This window comes from Mauremys mutica, chromosome 1, assembly GCF_020497125.1.
Source record: "Mauremys mutica isolate MM-2020 ecotype Southern chromosome 1, ASM2049712v1, whole genome shotgun sequence".
In the NCBI taxonomy this organism is placed as follows: domain Eukaryota; kingdom Metazoa; phylum Chordata; order Testudines; family Geoemydidae; genus Mauremys; species Mauremys mutica.
Window position 1 is genome coordinate 275,239,965 of NC_059072.1, and position 16,710 is coordinate 275,256,674.

Genomic DNA, 16,710 nt, shown 5'->3' on the forward strand with positions numbered 1-16,710 from the left:
CAACAAGGGCCAGCAGGAGAAGACTTTATCCCAGGCTGTATTTAAAAAAAAAACTGATTGGGGCCATGTTCTGGGTCCAGGGAATAGTGATAATCTATCCCAGTTCTCCCCCACCCCCTCTTTGGCAGAACCGCTTTAGCAGCAGACAGGTTGTCTGCTTCTGTGATTCCTCGTGCAGTATGTAGTCACCCCAGGCCCAGCCCTTAGAAAGTGCACATTCAGTTATTTTTTAGAGATGCTGCCAAAATTTTCCTGAGTAACTCAACTCAAAGTGAGGAAATGGCAATTTTCAACAGCTTATATTTATTCAAAATCTGAACAGAATTTCATGCCATGAAGAAAAGGTACTTCTCTAGCCTGAAGGCTTTCTCCCTGCTGAATTTCAGAAGCCAGTTGCACAAAATGAAATGTTAGAACTTTTCATAAAAATCACAAGAATATTATATAATTCAGTCCATGTTAGGTAAACCATGTCAACACACCCAAATATATCACTACCAGCTACCTTATAATAGAATATTTACATAATACAAAGTTGTTATTTCCCACATAAACAGTGACTCATTGACTGTGCATTGAAATGGATGAAATATGTACAGTCTTATATGAAGACAGTAACCAGTAGACAAACTACTGTAACTGATTTAGTTAAACAGAAATACAAAACAATTAAAACACAAAAGGTTTTGAGGTCACAAATATTTATGATCTGTTTGGTCCTTTCACCTTTTTTTCAATGTGGCTTTTTAAGTGGTTCAAAAAGTTATGTATTAGATGCAGTATTTTGTGTTATATAGTTACTTCATGTCTTTTATTGCAACTAGCAATGATGATACACATATACTGCAATATAATAATTATTCTGTGATATCTAATACAATGCACTTTACTGCAGTTCAAACCAAGTAAAACATGTTATTTATTTATTCCAGTATGTACGTATTCACTGATAAAAAGCTAATACCTATACAGGAAAAATGACATGTTGTGCAATGTACCACCTACATCACACTGTGGAACCATTACCAGGATACCAGCAATCCTGTACAGCCTAAGAAACAATCAATGAAGCTAGAGCTTCCAGAATTAGTCTACATGTGCTCAGAGGGAAAATTTATAGCAGGGGTAGGAAACCTATGGCACGCGTGCCGAAGGCGGCACATGAGCTGATTTTCAGTGGCACTCGCACTGCCCAGGTCCTGGTCACCAGTCCGGGAGGCTCTGCATTTTAATTTAATTTTAAATTAAGCTTCTTAAACATTTTAAAAACCTTATTTACTTTACATACAACAATAGTTTAGTTATATAGAAAGAGACCTTCTAAAATGTTAAAATGTATTACTGGCACATGAAACCTTAAATTAGAGTGAATAAATGAAGACGGCACACCACTTGTAGGGATATTAAAGAAGGTTTATATTAGACATGGTTTATATGAAAAATGATTTATTGTTAGAAATGATTTATTGTTAATTGATCCTTATAACTGAAGGTTTATATTAGAAGTAAATGTGATTCCCAAGATTTAGCCTCTAACCTGCAAGCCACCAGCTGTGTCTGTGTGAAGCCTGCTCAAAGAAATACTTTGTATAAAACTTGTTAAACATTAATTAACTCTAAGTAAGCCAAAACAGTAGCTGTTATAGTATATAGATAGAGACCCCCACCCTCTGTAAGTTTTCATCTCACTTTATTTTTGAATGTTAAAAGACAGGGAGTCTCACATAAATTGGTAACACCCCAAAAGGTAAAGAGACAGTGAAATAGATGTGATTAAGATAGAGAATGTATGTGAATGAGTGCCTAGTTTAAATAATGAATGAATGGTTAGGGAGTCACCATTCTGAAGAATTCAGTGTCGGCTGAAGAAGGTGTCAAGTGGGATCAACCAGATGACCCTCGGAGGGCAAACTGGAATCCATCCCACCACCTCAAAGGAAGGAAAAACAAACATCTGACAACATGGAGCCAGCCACCTGCTGATTGATTTAGCAACAGCAGAATGAAGCAACTCTCATGGACTGACATAGGAATAAATTCCTATAAAACTGGACTCTGAAGACTAAGGACTTTGAGTCTACAGTTCTGCTGCCAGCCTCCAGGAGCATCAGGTGCATCTGACACAGACTCGGCTCCATCCTCATGACCAAGATACCTGGCCAGTAACTTGGCATGAGCAACGTCTAGGTTGGTAACTATAACACCTTTACAGAACCTGACTGAATGATTGTGTGACTGAATATATATATATATATATATATATATATATATATATATATATATATATATATATATATATATATATATATATATGTGTGTGTGTGTGTGTGTGTATAAGGAATAAGTAGTGATAGAAATAAGTAGTAAAACAACGTTGTTTGCTTTTATCTTTTGCTTTACTATTATATTTACAATAAATGTGTCATCTTTGCCTTATCCCTCTTAATAAGATCCTCCTGGTTTTTATTATATTGGTATAACACACTTCTGAAAGGTTGCCGATCTCTGATCTATAGCATATGGAATTGGGAGGGTCTCTATAAGTAGAGCAGCCATGCTTTATTATCTTCAGCCTGGCACAGGAAGATGCTGAGAAAAGTTGTGTCTGAGATCAGTTAAATGCTGGGAAAGGATGTAGAGGGCAATGACAGCTCCTTGATAAACTGCCATCTACCATAGTGATTTGTGGATGATCTCTACCACAGATTTACATATGGGTCCTGAGATGACTCAGGAGTCTGATCTCAGAACCGCAAATCCATCCACAATAGGCACAGACATTTTGTGGCAAGCCAGCTGCCTGCTGGGAGAATGTTCTTTCTTTTTCCATCCTTTTCTCTCTCTTTTCATTTTCGAGAGCAAGCCACTTCTCTTTGAAGTGGGCCATTGCCTGATAGAGGATATGGCGCCAGTGGGGTCAGTTGGTGGCTTGCTCCTCCAAGCTTGTAATGTCCATATCAATTTTCTTAAGATACACTTTCAGTGTGTCTTTGTAGCGTTTCCTCTGGGTGAGCTGAGAGCAGAGGACTCAGAGGGGTGAGAGTCTGGCATCCCCACACAATGTCCAGCTCAGTGAAGTTGGTGCATGAGGATCATTGCTTCAATGCTGGTGACACTGGTTTCAGCAAGGATGCTTGCGTTAGTGCAGTGATCTTGCCACTTCATGCGACGAATCTTCTAGAGGCATTGTTGGTGGTACCTCTCCAGACTCTTGAGGTGCTGTTGATTATTCAGATTTCACATCCATAGAGGAGTGTAGGAACAACAATTGTTTTACAGACCTGGATCTTGGTGTCCTGTCATTAGTCATGGTACATGAAAATGTGTCGGTGCAATTTCCCAAAGGACGCACCTGCACACTGTATCCTGTGCTGGATCTCACTGCCGATTTTTGCATGTTGAGAAAGTTAGCTACCAGGGTAGCAAAAGTGCTCAACTGTCTCCAAAGTCTGATCCTCGATGGTGATTTGTGGTTGGTCATATGCAAAGCCTGAAGCAGGTTGATAGTCTTCCCAATATTGAGTGAGAGTCCTAGGTTTCGGTAAGCTTGTGCAAGAAAATCCAATATGGACTGAAGGTCATTCTCAGTGTGCGCGAGGATGACACAATCATCAGCACACTGAAGATCAGTAATGGATGCCCTGAAGACTTTAGACTTCAAGCAGAGATGTCAAAGATTAAAGAACCGCTCATCCATTCTGTATTGAATGTCAACTCTATTGGGGAGGTGATCTTTAATGAGGACCAAAATGACTGCTAAATAGATGGAGAACAGGGTTGGGGCATCCTTGCTTAACCCCAGTTTTGATGATGAAAGGCTCCATCTCAAGGCCATTACAGAGAACCGTGTCAGTCATCTGATCATGGAGAAGCCTTAGGACCTTAATAAATTGTGGAGGGCAGCCAAATTTGTCCAGCACCTTTCACAGGGCTTCACAATTGACAGAGTCAAAGGCCTTTGTCAAATCAATGAAGGTGATGAAGAGGTCCTGATTTTGCTCCCGAGACTTTTCCTGGATTTGGCGGGCAACAAAGATCATGTCTGTTGTCCCGCAGGAAGGTCTAAAACCACACTGAGATTCTGGCAATATTTCCTCAGCAAGTAATCAGTTTAAGAGGATACAAGCAAGAATTTTCCCTGCTGCAGATAGCAAGGCAATGCCTTGATAGTTTCCACACTCCGACTTCTCTTCTTTCATAAAGATTGTAACAATGTTAGAATTTCTCAAGTCTTCTGGGATCTTCTCGTTACACCAAATATGAAAAAAAAAGTTTGTGGAGCTTCCTTATCAATTCTTCATCTCTAAACTTGTAGACTTAAGCTGCTATGCCATCTAGCCCTCCTGCCTTGTTGTTCTTAGTTTGCATAATGGCTTGTGTTACATCTTCGAGGGTGGTGGGGTCAGCAAGAGACATTCTTTCTTTCAGGTCATTTAGGTAAAGATTCAATAGTGGCATCAGAGACAGTTGACTCAAGGTTCAGGAGTAACTCAAAATGCTCCTTCCATCTGGCTTTGATGGCTTCACTGTCCTTAAAATACGTTGACATGTCCTGTGCTCAGAGTGATGTGGATCCATGGGAGTATGGACCGTAAATGTCACTTATTGCCTGAAAAACCTCCTAATGTCATGCTTAGCAGCATAAAGCTCAATTTCCTTGGCCCTTTCTCACCACCACTTATTTTTGATGTTATGGATTTTCTTTTTTGGGCTTCAGCCTTGAGTTGCTTGTATGACTTTCTTCTGCTGGTGTGATACATCGTTTTGCCACATGCAAAGAGCTTTTCCTTTCTGGTCAATCAGGCCCTGAATCTCAGCATCGTTCTCATCAAACAAATCTTGGTGGTGGTGGGTAACATAGCCAATGGACACAGCAAATGTTGAGAGAATGTCAGTCTTTAATCCAGGGGTCGGCAACCTCTGGCATGTGGCTCACCAGGGTAAGCACCCTGACGGGACGGGCCAGTTTGTTTACCTGCCATGTCAGCAGGTTCGGTGTACCGTGGCTCCCACTGGCCGCAGTTCACCATCCCAGGCCAATGGGGGTGGTGGGAAGCGGCACGGGCGAGGGTTGTGCTGGCCGCAGCTTCCCACCACCCCCATTGGCCGGGGACAGCGAACCATGGCCAGTGGGAACTGCAGTCTGCCGAACCTGCTGACGCGGCAGGTAAATAAACTCACCCCCTTCCACATCCCAACCCACTGCCTGAGCCTGGAGCCTCCTCCCACACCATAAATTCCTCATTTCTGGCCCCACCCCAGAGCCCACACACCCAGATGGAGCTCTCTTGCTCCCCAACCCACTGAGCCAACCCACTGAAAATGAGCGAGTGAGTGAGAGTGGGGAGAGCAAGTGACAGAGGGATGGGGGGATGGAGTGAGTGGGGCAGGACCTTAGAGAAGGACCGTGGCAAGGATGGCACCTAATAGGAGGGGTAGGGCAGGGGGCTGGGCAAGGGTATTCATTTTTGTTTGTGTAGAAAGTTGACAATACTACTCACAAACATTTGAGCCAACCTCATGACTCACTGTTACAAGCCAGGGCACAAACCACCAAACCAGGGGAGGGATAGCTCAGCAGTTTGAGTCTTGGTCTGCTAAACCGAGGGTTGTGAGTTCAATCATTGAGGGGACCACTTAGGGATCTGGGGAAAAAATCACCACTTAGTCTTGCTAGTGAAGGCAGGGGGCTGAACTCAATGACCTTTCAAAGTCCCTTCCAGTTCTAGGAGATAGGTATATTTCCAATTATGGGAGGAAAAAAAACAGCTGTGTATTCTATAATTATATTTCTCCAACCAAGTTACAAATGTGAACTCTTCAATCACTATATCAGCCTTAACATGGAGTCACAGAGATAGACTGGAGTGCCCAAATGGTTATCTTGCGACCCAGGCAAGCTTGCCTTTATGATAGATATGGGGTAGGCAACCTATGGCACGTGTGCTGAAGGCCACACGCGAGCTGATTTTGAGTGGCACTCACATTGCCCGGGTCCTGGCCACTGGTCCAAGGAGCTGTGCATTTTAATTTAATTTTAAATGAGGATTCTTAAAAATTTTTAAAAACTTATTTACTTTACATACAACAATAGTTTAGTTATATATTATAGCCTTATAGAAAGAGACCTTCTAAAAACATTAAAATGTATTACTGGCACGCTAAACCTTAAATTAGAGTGAATAAATGAAGACTTGGCACACCACTTCTGAAAGGCTGCTGACCCCTGTGATAGATGGTCAATATACCAAAAATCACAACAATATTCAGGTTACTTCCAATTCCAAAGGATCAGTCATTGTATCAGCTCAATTGTACCTCAGATCTCACACCAAAGACAACATTTGCAGACAATCCTGTGTAATGCTTTTGCCCCTTTGAGTTGGCAGCAACAAGGGCCGGGTTCAGTATCCAGGGGTTCTGTTTCATAACGCAAATGCAAAACCGGCTTGAGCCCCCACCCAGTGACCTGCGACAATTACATACCACCCTCCCAGGCGCCTCTAGGAGGCAATATTTCCCCTCTCACAAGCACAGAGTCTGAGTGCCGCAAAATCCTCTTAATAAAGGAGGGAAACAATGTGGCATCATATTTGAGAAACACCACAAACACGATTCATAACGTAAACCATGAGCAAAAGACCCACCAAGTAAGTTTTGGCAATGCCCTTTTCCCCTTAGGGTCTTATGTCCAATTACCCCAAAGTCCAACAACCCAAAAGTTTCTGTTTCTGGTCAGTGCCACCGCAGAGTTCAAAAGTTTATCTGCAGAGTTTTACTCCCCCAGCCTGGGTGTAAATGGGGGAGGCACACACAGGGTGTTAAGGGGCACCTTACGAGGGCCAGGGCTGACTGTTCCGCCTCTCCGTGAAGTTCTGCTGCAGCCTTTGCCATGACTGGCTCCACTCCACCAGCTGTGCCGCTCCTCCAGCCGACCCGTGAGCCGCTTCACTCACTGTACCGTGGGCTGCTACAACATGCTGCAAACTGCTCCACTCTGCTCTGCCAGCCGCTTAGCGATAGATCTTCAGGCTCCCCCACTAGTTAACACAGCACTCAGTGATCTCAGCTCAGTAAGCTTAGCTCTTTTAGTGATTTCAGCTCTTAGTAATTTCAGCTTGTAGTAGGGGAGCCCCGGTGCTGGTGCACCATTGGCCCAAATTGAATTCAGCTCAGCAGCCTCTAAATGGACTCTTAATGGAATCAAAATTAGCTCTGCTCTTCAACAGTGGAGAGAGGAGGCTGTGCAATTGGTGTTTCAGGCCCACAAAAAGGGCCCATACCATCAGGTGTACACACACCAGTCCCCAACCACTCTCAATTCACTGGGTTTTGGCACCCATGTCCCTTGTCTAGCAAGTGCTACTTAACTAAAGGTAAAACTCTCCATCATAAAGCAGTCTCATAGTTCCTTATTTACACAATCAGGGTGACAACACTTTATTCCTCCTGCCCCAATAACAAAAAAATTGGGAATCCAAAGCTGTCAAAATAACCATCCCAGGCTGCTGAGTGCAATGCTAGGTGGAGTGGGTGTGCCAATGCAAATATCTAATATTCCTTTCCACACTCCCCATAATTTACCACCAGATGTCAGGGTAAAGCTCATCCTGACTCTGCTTACATCTGTAATAATGTAACTAAAGATTTACTAACTAGGAAAAGAGAAATTAGAGTTATTTACAAGTTTAAAGCAAATAAACATAGACACACCAATGAGTTACAGTTTTATGTTGCAAAAAGTAATGAAAGCTGTGGTAAATGTGCAAGCTCTATATCAGGGGCTCTCAGACTTTTGTACTGGTGACCCCTTTCACACAGCAAGCTCTGAGTGTGTCCCCCCCTTATACATTAAAAACACTTGTTTATATATTTAACACCATTATAAATGCTGGAGGCAAAGCGGGGTTTGGGGTAGAGGGTGACAGCTGGCGACCCCCTGTTCTATATGTTATTTAGGGCTAACCCAGGCTAAATAGCTTGGAGATCCTTTGTTTATGCTTAGAAATATTGCTCTGTCGAAATTCCAAGCAACATATTGATGACAATTTCTTCTTGACAGAGGTTTTTATTCCCTTCTCTTGGAATTCAAGCTCTGATAGGATGAGTATTTGTGCATGTCCCCTCTTCATGGCTGTGGGGGAAACTTTCAAAAATGTCTTCTGTCCACCAGTGTTCCATAATGTTTTGTCTCATATCTATAGGCCTTCTTTTGTTGGGCAAGAAATGATGCTTCTTGTGGTAAACTAGTATTTAACACTAGGTAATGCTTCTCCCATTTCCAGTTTCATAGCAAACACTTTTATAGTTAAAGAGAAAACACTTAATTACCTTATGACATGGGATACAGATATTATAAGTGAGATTAATGCATGCAGCAACTCACATGCATTTCATAAAGTCCAAACACTAACACATCTCTATAAATCTAATACCTATTGTAACAATACTAACACACAGGTGAGCCAGACTGGTTTTCAACTATGCATTTGTCTGTGTGCATGAGTCCTAGGGGCCTTGGCATAAACTGGCACCTGATCTGCCAGAATCAGAGTGCACATTGGAACCTTTTTTATCTGAATGTAGGAGGGTTTCTATTCTGGCTTTTACATTGCATCTTTCACCAAGGTATTTGTGCCCCAGTTAAAATTTAAACTTATGTTCTGTCTACTTAAATTTCCCTAGATACCTCAGGGGAACATAGTACTCTTTAATTCCTTTCTTAATCTGTTGTGTAGCACTCTGCAAACTTAAATAGCATCCTCATCCATTCATTTGTTTTTTATTTTCAGTGGTGGCTAATCACTCTATATAATTTGTATATAAGCCTTAAATTGGCCAACTGTTGAATTCTTTGAATATGAAAGTACATTTGTTGATATTTATTTGTTTTATGGTAACTTTTAACTAATCTTGTCCTTTAAGGCTGTTTTTTTCAACTGTTTTCCAATGGAAAAAGGGTTTTCAGCAAAACAAAGTGCTTTGTGAAGCATGTCCACTTTCTGTGAAAATTTCAACTTCTAATGAAAAAACAATAAAAATGGTGACTTTCACCTAAAATCTGAAATATTTCCCCTGAAAACTGAAACATTTGATTAAGAGATGCTGCCACAGTGCCTCATGGGAATGATAATTCAGGTGCCTCATGCCCCATTCTCTTATGTGGACAGGTATCCCCAGTTGAACTACGTCTCCCAGAATGCACTGCCACCGCTCAGTGGCAGGAGGAGACCATGGTGCATCATGGGAGATATAGCCCTCACTTTTTTTATCTTTTGTTGTAGAATTGCTGCATATTGTGTTAATAATAAGTATTATTTATTTATGGTAGTTTATTCTGTGCACTGTAATTTCCAAATCCTGAAAAATTTACCAAGTGGATTTCTCCATCACTGGCAATTTTTAAATCACATTGGGATGGTTTTTTTTCTAAAAGATATGCTCTAGGAATTATTTTGGGGAAGTTCTATGGCCTGTGTTACACAGGATTTCAGACTAGAGGATCACAATGATCTCTTCTGGCTATGCAATATAAGAAGGAGGGGCTCTGTTTCAATGGGTTCACAATATAAGGATGCACATCATTCTTTAACTAGAAAGCTCTTTATTTGTTCAACAACCTATCCTTTTCCTGCTGGTTTATACCCGTTTCATGTTTGAATCCTAGAGAGTGATATCCCACCTGGCAGGCAATCTGCTAGAGCAGAGATAGTTGCCTAGTCAAATTACCAGTGTTCCATGAATTCTGAAAACAACTAATACATCTGTCAGTTCATTTCTTACACTAGTATTCTTGACCCTAGAAGGACGAAACTTATACGACTAACTGGCATGAAGCGAATTAATATTTGAAGGCTTGAATGAAATGGAGTGATGTTACTAGAGCTATCTCGGGCTAACCAAAAAAACCTCTTATTTAAGTGAAAAGGAGTTTTGCCAGAACAAGAATAGTGAATCAGTCCTATAATGTCGTAGTATTACATTCTTTGTGTGTATCCCAGGCATACTTGCAAACAAAGATATAATGTAGATGTATTTGTCCTCCTAAAATATTTTAAACAAGGAAAAAGTGCATTCAAGATTATATGAAGGGGACTAATATCTGACATCTATTTGGAAGAAATATTTTATGATGTAATATTCTTTCCAGAGGCATATGTATGAGGTAAAAGTATGTGGTGTGCAAATTATACAATACAAAAAGCACTAAGAAGAAATGGTCTGGACAGAATGGAATGTATTGTTTGGAGACTGCTTTCCCGAGGCTTCAAGAATGCACTTTGGCTTTTCTTGTAGAAAATTATTTCAGTGATTTTCACTGTGCTGATATACAGTAGCTGTCAATTTGTGCATTAGAATCAAGGTTTAAAAGATGTAAGAAAACAACAAGCCAAAGAGGTGAATAAATGGATTGTATACAGTGCTCCCTTAAGAGATTAATGTAAATATAAAATTCAAAGAAAATTCAAAGAATGATTGGATGTATTGGGGAGATTTTTAATCCCTCTAGCTAGTCTGACCCAGAGAAAGAAATCAGTAGTTGCGGCATTGGTGGGCCATTGTTTTTTGTGCAGAAGTTGGCATGAAATGCTCTCTTTTGGCTTTGGGAAATTCCTGTTTTTGTTTCACACAGCACCCCAAACCTAAGTGTGGGATCTCTTCAAATGGGTAACTTTAGAAAGCACAAGTATTTCTGAATCCACCCTTTTATTAGGTGAAAAATACATTTAACTAAAAAAATAAGTGCTGAATATAGATGTTTCATTACTTGACATAACCTGACAAAACCCACCTTTGCATTTGGATGCTGGCTTTGTCTTTTGCCACATTTAATTATTTTAATTTTTAAAGTGAGTAAGCATTCAAGAACAGTACCAATTTTAAGGGTTTCTATCTTTAGAAGCAGCACTTCATAATCTGCCTATGATTGGCACATATCTCAGTTAACCTATTGTAAAATTCCTAGGATTTCATCTTGAGGAAAATGTCAATAAGACATTTATTTAAATGTTGAAGACATCCAAATAACTTTAATAAGAACATAAGAACGGCCGTACCGGGTCAGACCAAAGGTCCATCTAGCCCAGTATCTGTCTACCGACAGTGGCCAATGCCAGGTGCCCCAGAGGGAGTGAACCTAACAGGCAATGATCAAGTGATCGCTCTCCTGCCATCCATCTCCATCCTCTGATGAACAGAGGCTAGGGACACCATTCTTATCCATCCTAGCTAATAGCCATTTATGGACTTAGCCACCATGAATTTATCCAGTCCCCATTTAAACATTGTTATAGTCCTAGCCTTCACAACCTCCTCAGGTAAGGAGTTCCACAAGTTGACTGTGCACTGCATGAAGAAGAACTTCCTTTTATTTGTTTTAAACCTGCTGCCTATTAATTAAAGAACCTATTAAAGAACTGATAGTTAAGGGTTTTATGTATATAGCATTATATGCTCCAAGAATTGTTTTAGCCTCATGCTAGAACATAGACATCAGGGACTGAACATTTGTTCTCCTGGATTTGGAACCCAGAAAATGCCATATACATCTAATCCAGCATCATGCCTCTGACAGTGGCCAGTACCAGGTTGGGCAGAAATCCCTGGAATGTACAATCATGGACTAACATACCTGAAACATGCTGCTGGGGATAACCAGAGTTTTGAGACACTGTTACCTATGCTGTAGCAAGAGGGAGTTTTGCTGGAGATTAGACTGTGTGTCAGCTCCCTGCCACACCAGTCTGTCTTCCTCATCAGCAAACTCCTCAAGGCTCTCCCAGCCTGAACCTCACCTAGAAGGTAACAATTAGTGAACTCCAGTCCCCGAGCACCTCAGATGTTTCTCTGAAATGTACAGCCCCTAATACTGTACAGTCTCATAAGATATTAAGTTTGCTGCTCTGTTAAAGAGTTAGTACATCACATCTTATTAAGTGGGGGTAAATAGACCTTTCCCTTCAAATCCATTGTTGACCTGGTTTATAGTAAAAGCAAAACAATCTTATTTAAAAAAGAACATGGATTATGTGATATTAATTAAAGCAGTGGTTCTCCACCAAGGGTACATGTAGCCCTGGGGGTATGCAGAGGTCTTTCAGAGGGTAATCAATTTATCTACATATTTGCCTAGTTTTACAACAGACTACATAAAACGCACTAGCAAATTCAGTACAAACTAAAATTTCATACAGACAAAATAAGAAAGCATGCAATTTTTCAATAATAGTGTGCTGTGATACTTGTGCATTTTTATGTCTGATTTTGTAAGCAAGTAGTTTTCAAGGGAGATGAAACTTTGGTGTACGCAAGACAAATCAGACTCCTGAAAGGGATACAGTAGTCTGGAACAGCTGAGAGCCACCGAATTAAAGAATAAATGTAAAGATGGCTATAAGCAGATAAAGGTGTAAACACACATCTAAAATCTAAAACTTAATCGAGCAAGATGCAGTCTTTGTTCAAGAAGGTTTATTTTACCCACTGTCTCCTTTCCAGCATTTTACTGGCAGTCTTGGCCCAGCACCTATCACAGAGGTAAAATTGCTTGAATACTTTGTCTCCTCAGGTGCTGGATAAAGATGGAATCTCTCCCTATTCCTTATATTCCAAAAGGAATTTGTCTTACAAGCCAGGAAGGACTTCTGGGGAGTCAACCAGTTTGCTTTATTAAAGTTTTATTCCTTTCTCATTCACTGGTTTGTTATGTAATGAACCTCATGATCATTAAATGGTGTCAGAAGTGCTAAATGAGGGAAAAAAACTGCAATCATTTTGAAGTTAATTCCTGTGTTTGCAACTGAAAGCAGACACAAAGGGAGGCACCAGAGAAGGAGGTGGAGCACCAAGCACAGAGGTTTTTACATGTGTTTGGTGAGCATAATAGTAGCATGACTAGCTTAAGAAGGGGAACAAAAACAAAAATGGATGTGTTGTAACCTCCACCCAGTCTGCAATTGTAAGGTAATGTTGCACAGAGCTGGAAAACATTCAGACAGAGATTTGAATTGTATTTAGCAGACATAGGGGTAGAGGAGAAAAATGATAATGTGAAATCATCAATCTTTTTGATTGTTGTTGGAGAGGAAGCATTGGCTAAAGAACAGCTATAAGTTTGAAGAAAGTGAAAGTATGAAGTTTAGTAAAATATTGACAAAATTTGAGGACCATTGCGTGCCAAAAAGGAGAATGATGGTGTAAGCACTTAGACCTGATTATTAGTGATTTCAGCTCTAGTGGTCACTTAACAATGAGCACAAGATGGCCATGGATCAATCACAACATCACAAATGTGATAGGAAACTGCTTTTCCTGCTTGAAATATGAGCCATGCCAACAGGCAGAGACACTGAGACTTTATCAAATTCCACAAAGGTCCTGTGGGAAGGTAGACATCAACTTATTTACCTAGCAATCAAAGGATTATTTAATAGTCACAGATTATTATTTTCTGTATCTAGAAATTTGCACAATGCACAGTACTAATAGTAAGTCAGTGATAGCCAGCATGAAGGGAATCGTCTACAGACATGGAATTCCAGGTGAAGTCTTTAATGATAATGGGCCACAATTTTCCAGTGCAGATTTTAGGCAATTTGCCCTAGATTGGGATAAAAAAAAATTTTCATCACAAAATATCAAGTCTGAGTTACCCCCCAATTAAATTAACTTGTGAAAAGGTCTATACGGACATTAAAGAACCTTATGAAAAACAGTTTTGACAATGGGGGTGATTTGATAAAACTTTATTGGCTTATCAAAGCTCACCCCTGGAGAATGGCTTTTCTCCAGCTCAGCTGTTAATGAGAAGAATAATAAGAGAAGAATAATTTACCAATTATTGATAACCTGCTGAAATCTCATAACAATGAAATCATTCGGAAGATGAAAGAAAATCAGAAGTGGAAGCAGAAATATTATTTTGCCAAAAGGACCTATGGTCTCCTATCTCTTAACCCAGGTGATGGAGTGTGCCTAAGGAATCACACTTCTAATACATAGGGCGAAAGGGGTACCATTAAAGAACAACTGCATCCAAGATCTTATGTAGTTCAGGCAGACCAGGGGACATATTTCAATGTAATCAAAGGGATCTATGAGTAATCTCAGAAACTGTCAACACAATGACAGCTGGTGTGGACTCTGCCATCTCCCATCTGACTGATCTTTTATCATCAAAACACAAACGAGAAACTGTCAAGGAACAAGAGAACAACTCAGACTCTTATGAAAGGCTGGTACTGAGAGGATCCGAGCTGGAGATTAAACATCGTGAAAGACTCATAGAGACTTGCTAAACTGCCTGGAGAAGTGTATTTGAGGAAAGTGAGTGGTAAAGACTTATTCCAGAGTGATGTGCTCGGAACCTAATCTCTCTAGGTAACTGACGCATTGGATTTATAGAAATGTACTAGATGGTTTGAGAACTTAATGTATGTGTTATTATATAGCTGTTAACTATTTATATATAAGAATATAAGAGTTCAGAATAGAAATGAATGCATAGTTCTTTGTTTTTAGTATTTATATAGGAAGTACATGCCAGATTGTTGAATAAAGCAACTGCTATCTCTTTCATACTGGTTTAAAGTGGGTAACAAGCCATTCCATTTTTGAACCCTGGAGGATGGTAACCCATCTGGCTAAGTGGCAGGCAGTCTGCTGCCACTTAACCAGATGGATAAACTGGGAACAGAGCTATAGTTATATTTTACTTTAATGTTAAGTAGGAAGACTTTAATCTAATCAGTCTATCTTCATATACAGAATTTGTACAGAGAACACTGGGATTAGTTCCCAAATACTATGGAGATGGGTGACACAAAGAGAGGTAGGCAGAGGCATAATTCCTTTTCTGTATCTATCCTGGGTGCATCAGATGCACATTCTGCTTTACAAAGGGCTTGTATCAAAGCCATTATCTAGTTCACTGTGATTTGACGGATGTGAGCTCTATATCCTAGTAGTCCAATGAAATTTTCTAATCTATGGTAAGTGTTCAAGAAATGTTCAAGTTCTTGTTACTGAACTCTTTAAGTTATCTAAAAGGTTAATCCAACAAAAATCAACAAAAATTACACCTTTCCAAGATTACACTGAGGTCAGGTCAAGCTGCATTTTAGCTTGCTACCATAATGGTAGTAGTCAGTACCACTTGTAACTGGCCAAAACCTCAAGAATTGCTAATAGCTTTGGAGATATCCACACCTGTAAGAGGATAGTGGGGTCCTCAATGGAGGAAATGCCATTAAAGTAGAAGAGTTAAGCCACAATTTAACAAATGACAGCCACAAAATAGAGGCAAGGCAATGGTAAACTAGCCTCTGTATTTTCTCCTACAAATTATCAGAGTAGGAACATAGAATATTAGAAGTATGTATGGAGGGAATTGTTGCCAAAGAATTGGAAAGATTACGATAGATATGTGTGTAATCTCAGAGCTGCAATGGAATGAGAGGGATCATTTCATGATGATGAATGGATATGTAGTGTACTGCTCAAGTTTGGAGAAAGTGACAGAAAATGAGGTTACACTTATGCAAGGAGACATCAAAGTGTGTGCTTGCATGCAATTCAGTCAGTGACATAATCTTTACAATTCATCGTTGAGTGAAGTTAGTTAATATGCCAATCATACTGGTTTACACCCCTACAATAGCAGCTGATGTTAATGCAGTTGCTGATTTCTCTGAACAGTTTGAAGAGACACTTGTTAAAACACTAAGCAAATACCTCACCCTTATAATTGGAGACCTGAACACAAAAACTGGAGCTGTAAGCTGTCATAAAGAAGTAATGAGAAACAATGGTCTGAGTTTACAAAATGAGAGCGGAAGGTGTTAGTTGACTTCTGCAGTGCTAATCATCATTACAAACATCTTCACCCAAATTCCTAGATGTTTATACAAATGGAGGTATCTGATGGCTTCACAAAGAACAAAAAGGACTATGCAATGATACAGGAACACTTGAGATCAAGTGTCCAATAGATAAAGACTTTCCCTGAGTTCAGAGTAAGGGTCACAACATCAACTTTTAGCTTCAAATACAAGATGTTCAGCAGGTCCATTCTGTCTGGATTTGTCAAAAAAATACAATTAAATTACATAACTTCTGTAAAGAAAAGGTTTAATTCATTGTCCCAGGTGAAAGAGAACAACCCAAATGAACTTTGGAACAAAATGAAAATTATCACACTTGAAGCATGCATTTCAAAAAAGTCATCATTAGACCATATCCTAATTAATTGAGCTGGTGAAAAACAGCACAGAGTGAAAGAGTGTGGCTTGGAGACTGAATAATGCAAGGAATTGAGCAAGGAAATTCAAAGCCAATTAGATTAGACAAAAGTGAATACATGAGGGCAAATGTGAAGAATTTGATAATTAAAAAAAAAGTAATACAGAAGTCATGTTCAGTGGTCAGACTTCTTACTAAAAAGTTTTCCCCACGACCAAGCATAATAAAAGATTGCAATGACAGAATTCTTATTAAAGGTGATGATATCCAATGCAGGTGGAGAGATTACTGTGCCAGTCTGTATGCCTCATCAGAGCAATTTACAATATAGGATCACAGAAAAGAGATTACTGAGCTAGAGCCATCAATCCTGAGAGAGGAAGTGCTGCATACTATGATGAAAATGAAGCCAAGGAAAGCACTCCGGGTATAAAACATACCAGAAGAATTGCTAAATGTAATTGGTGACTA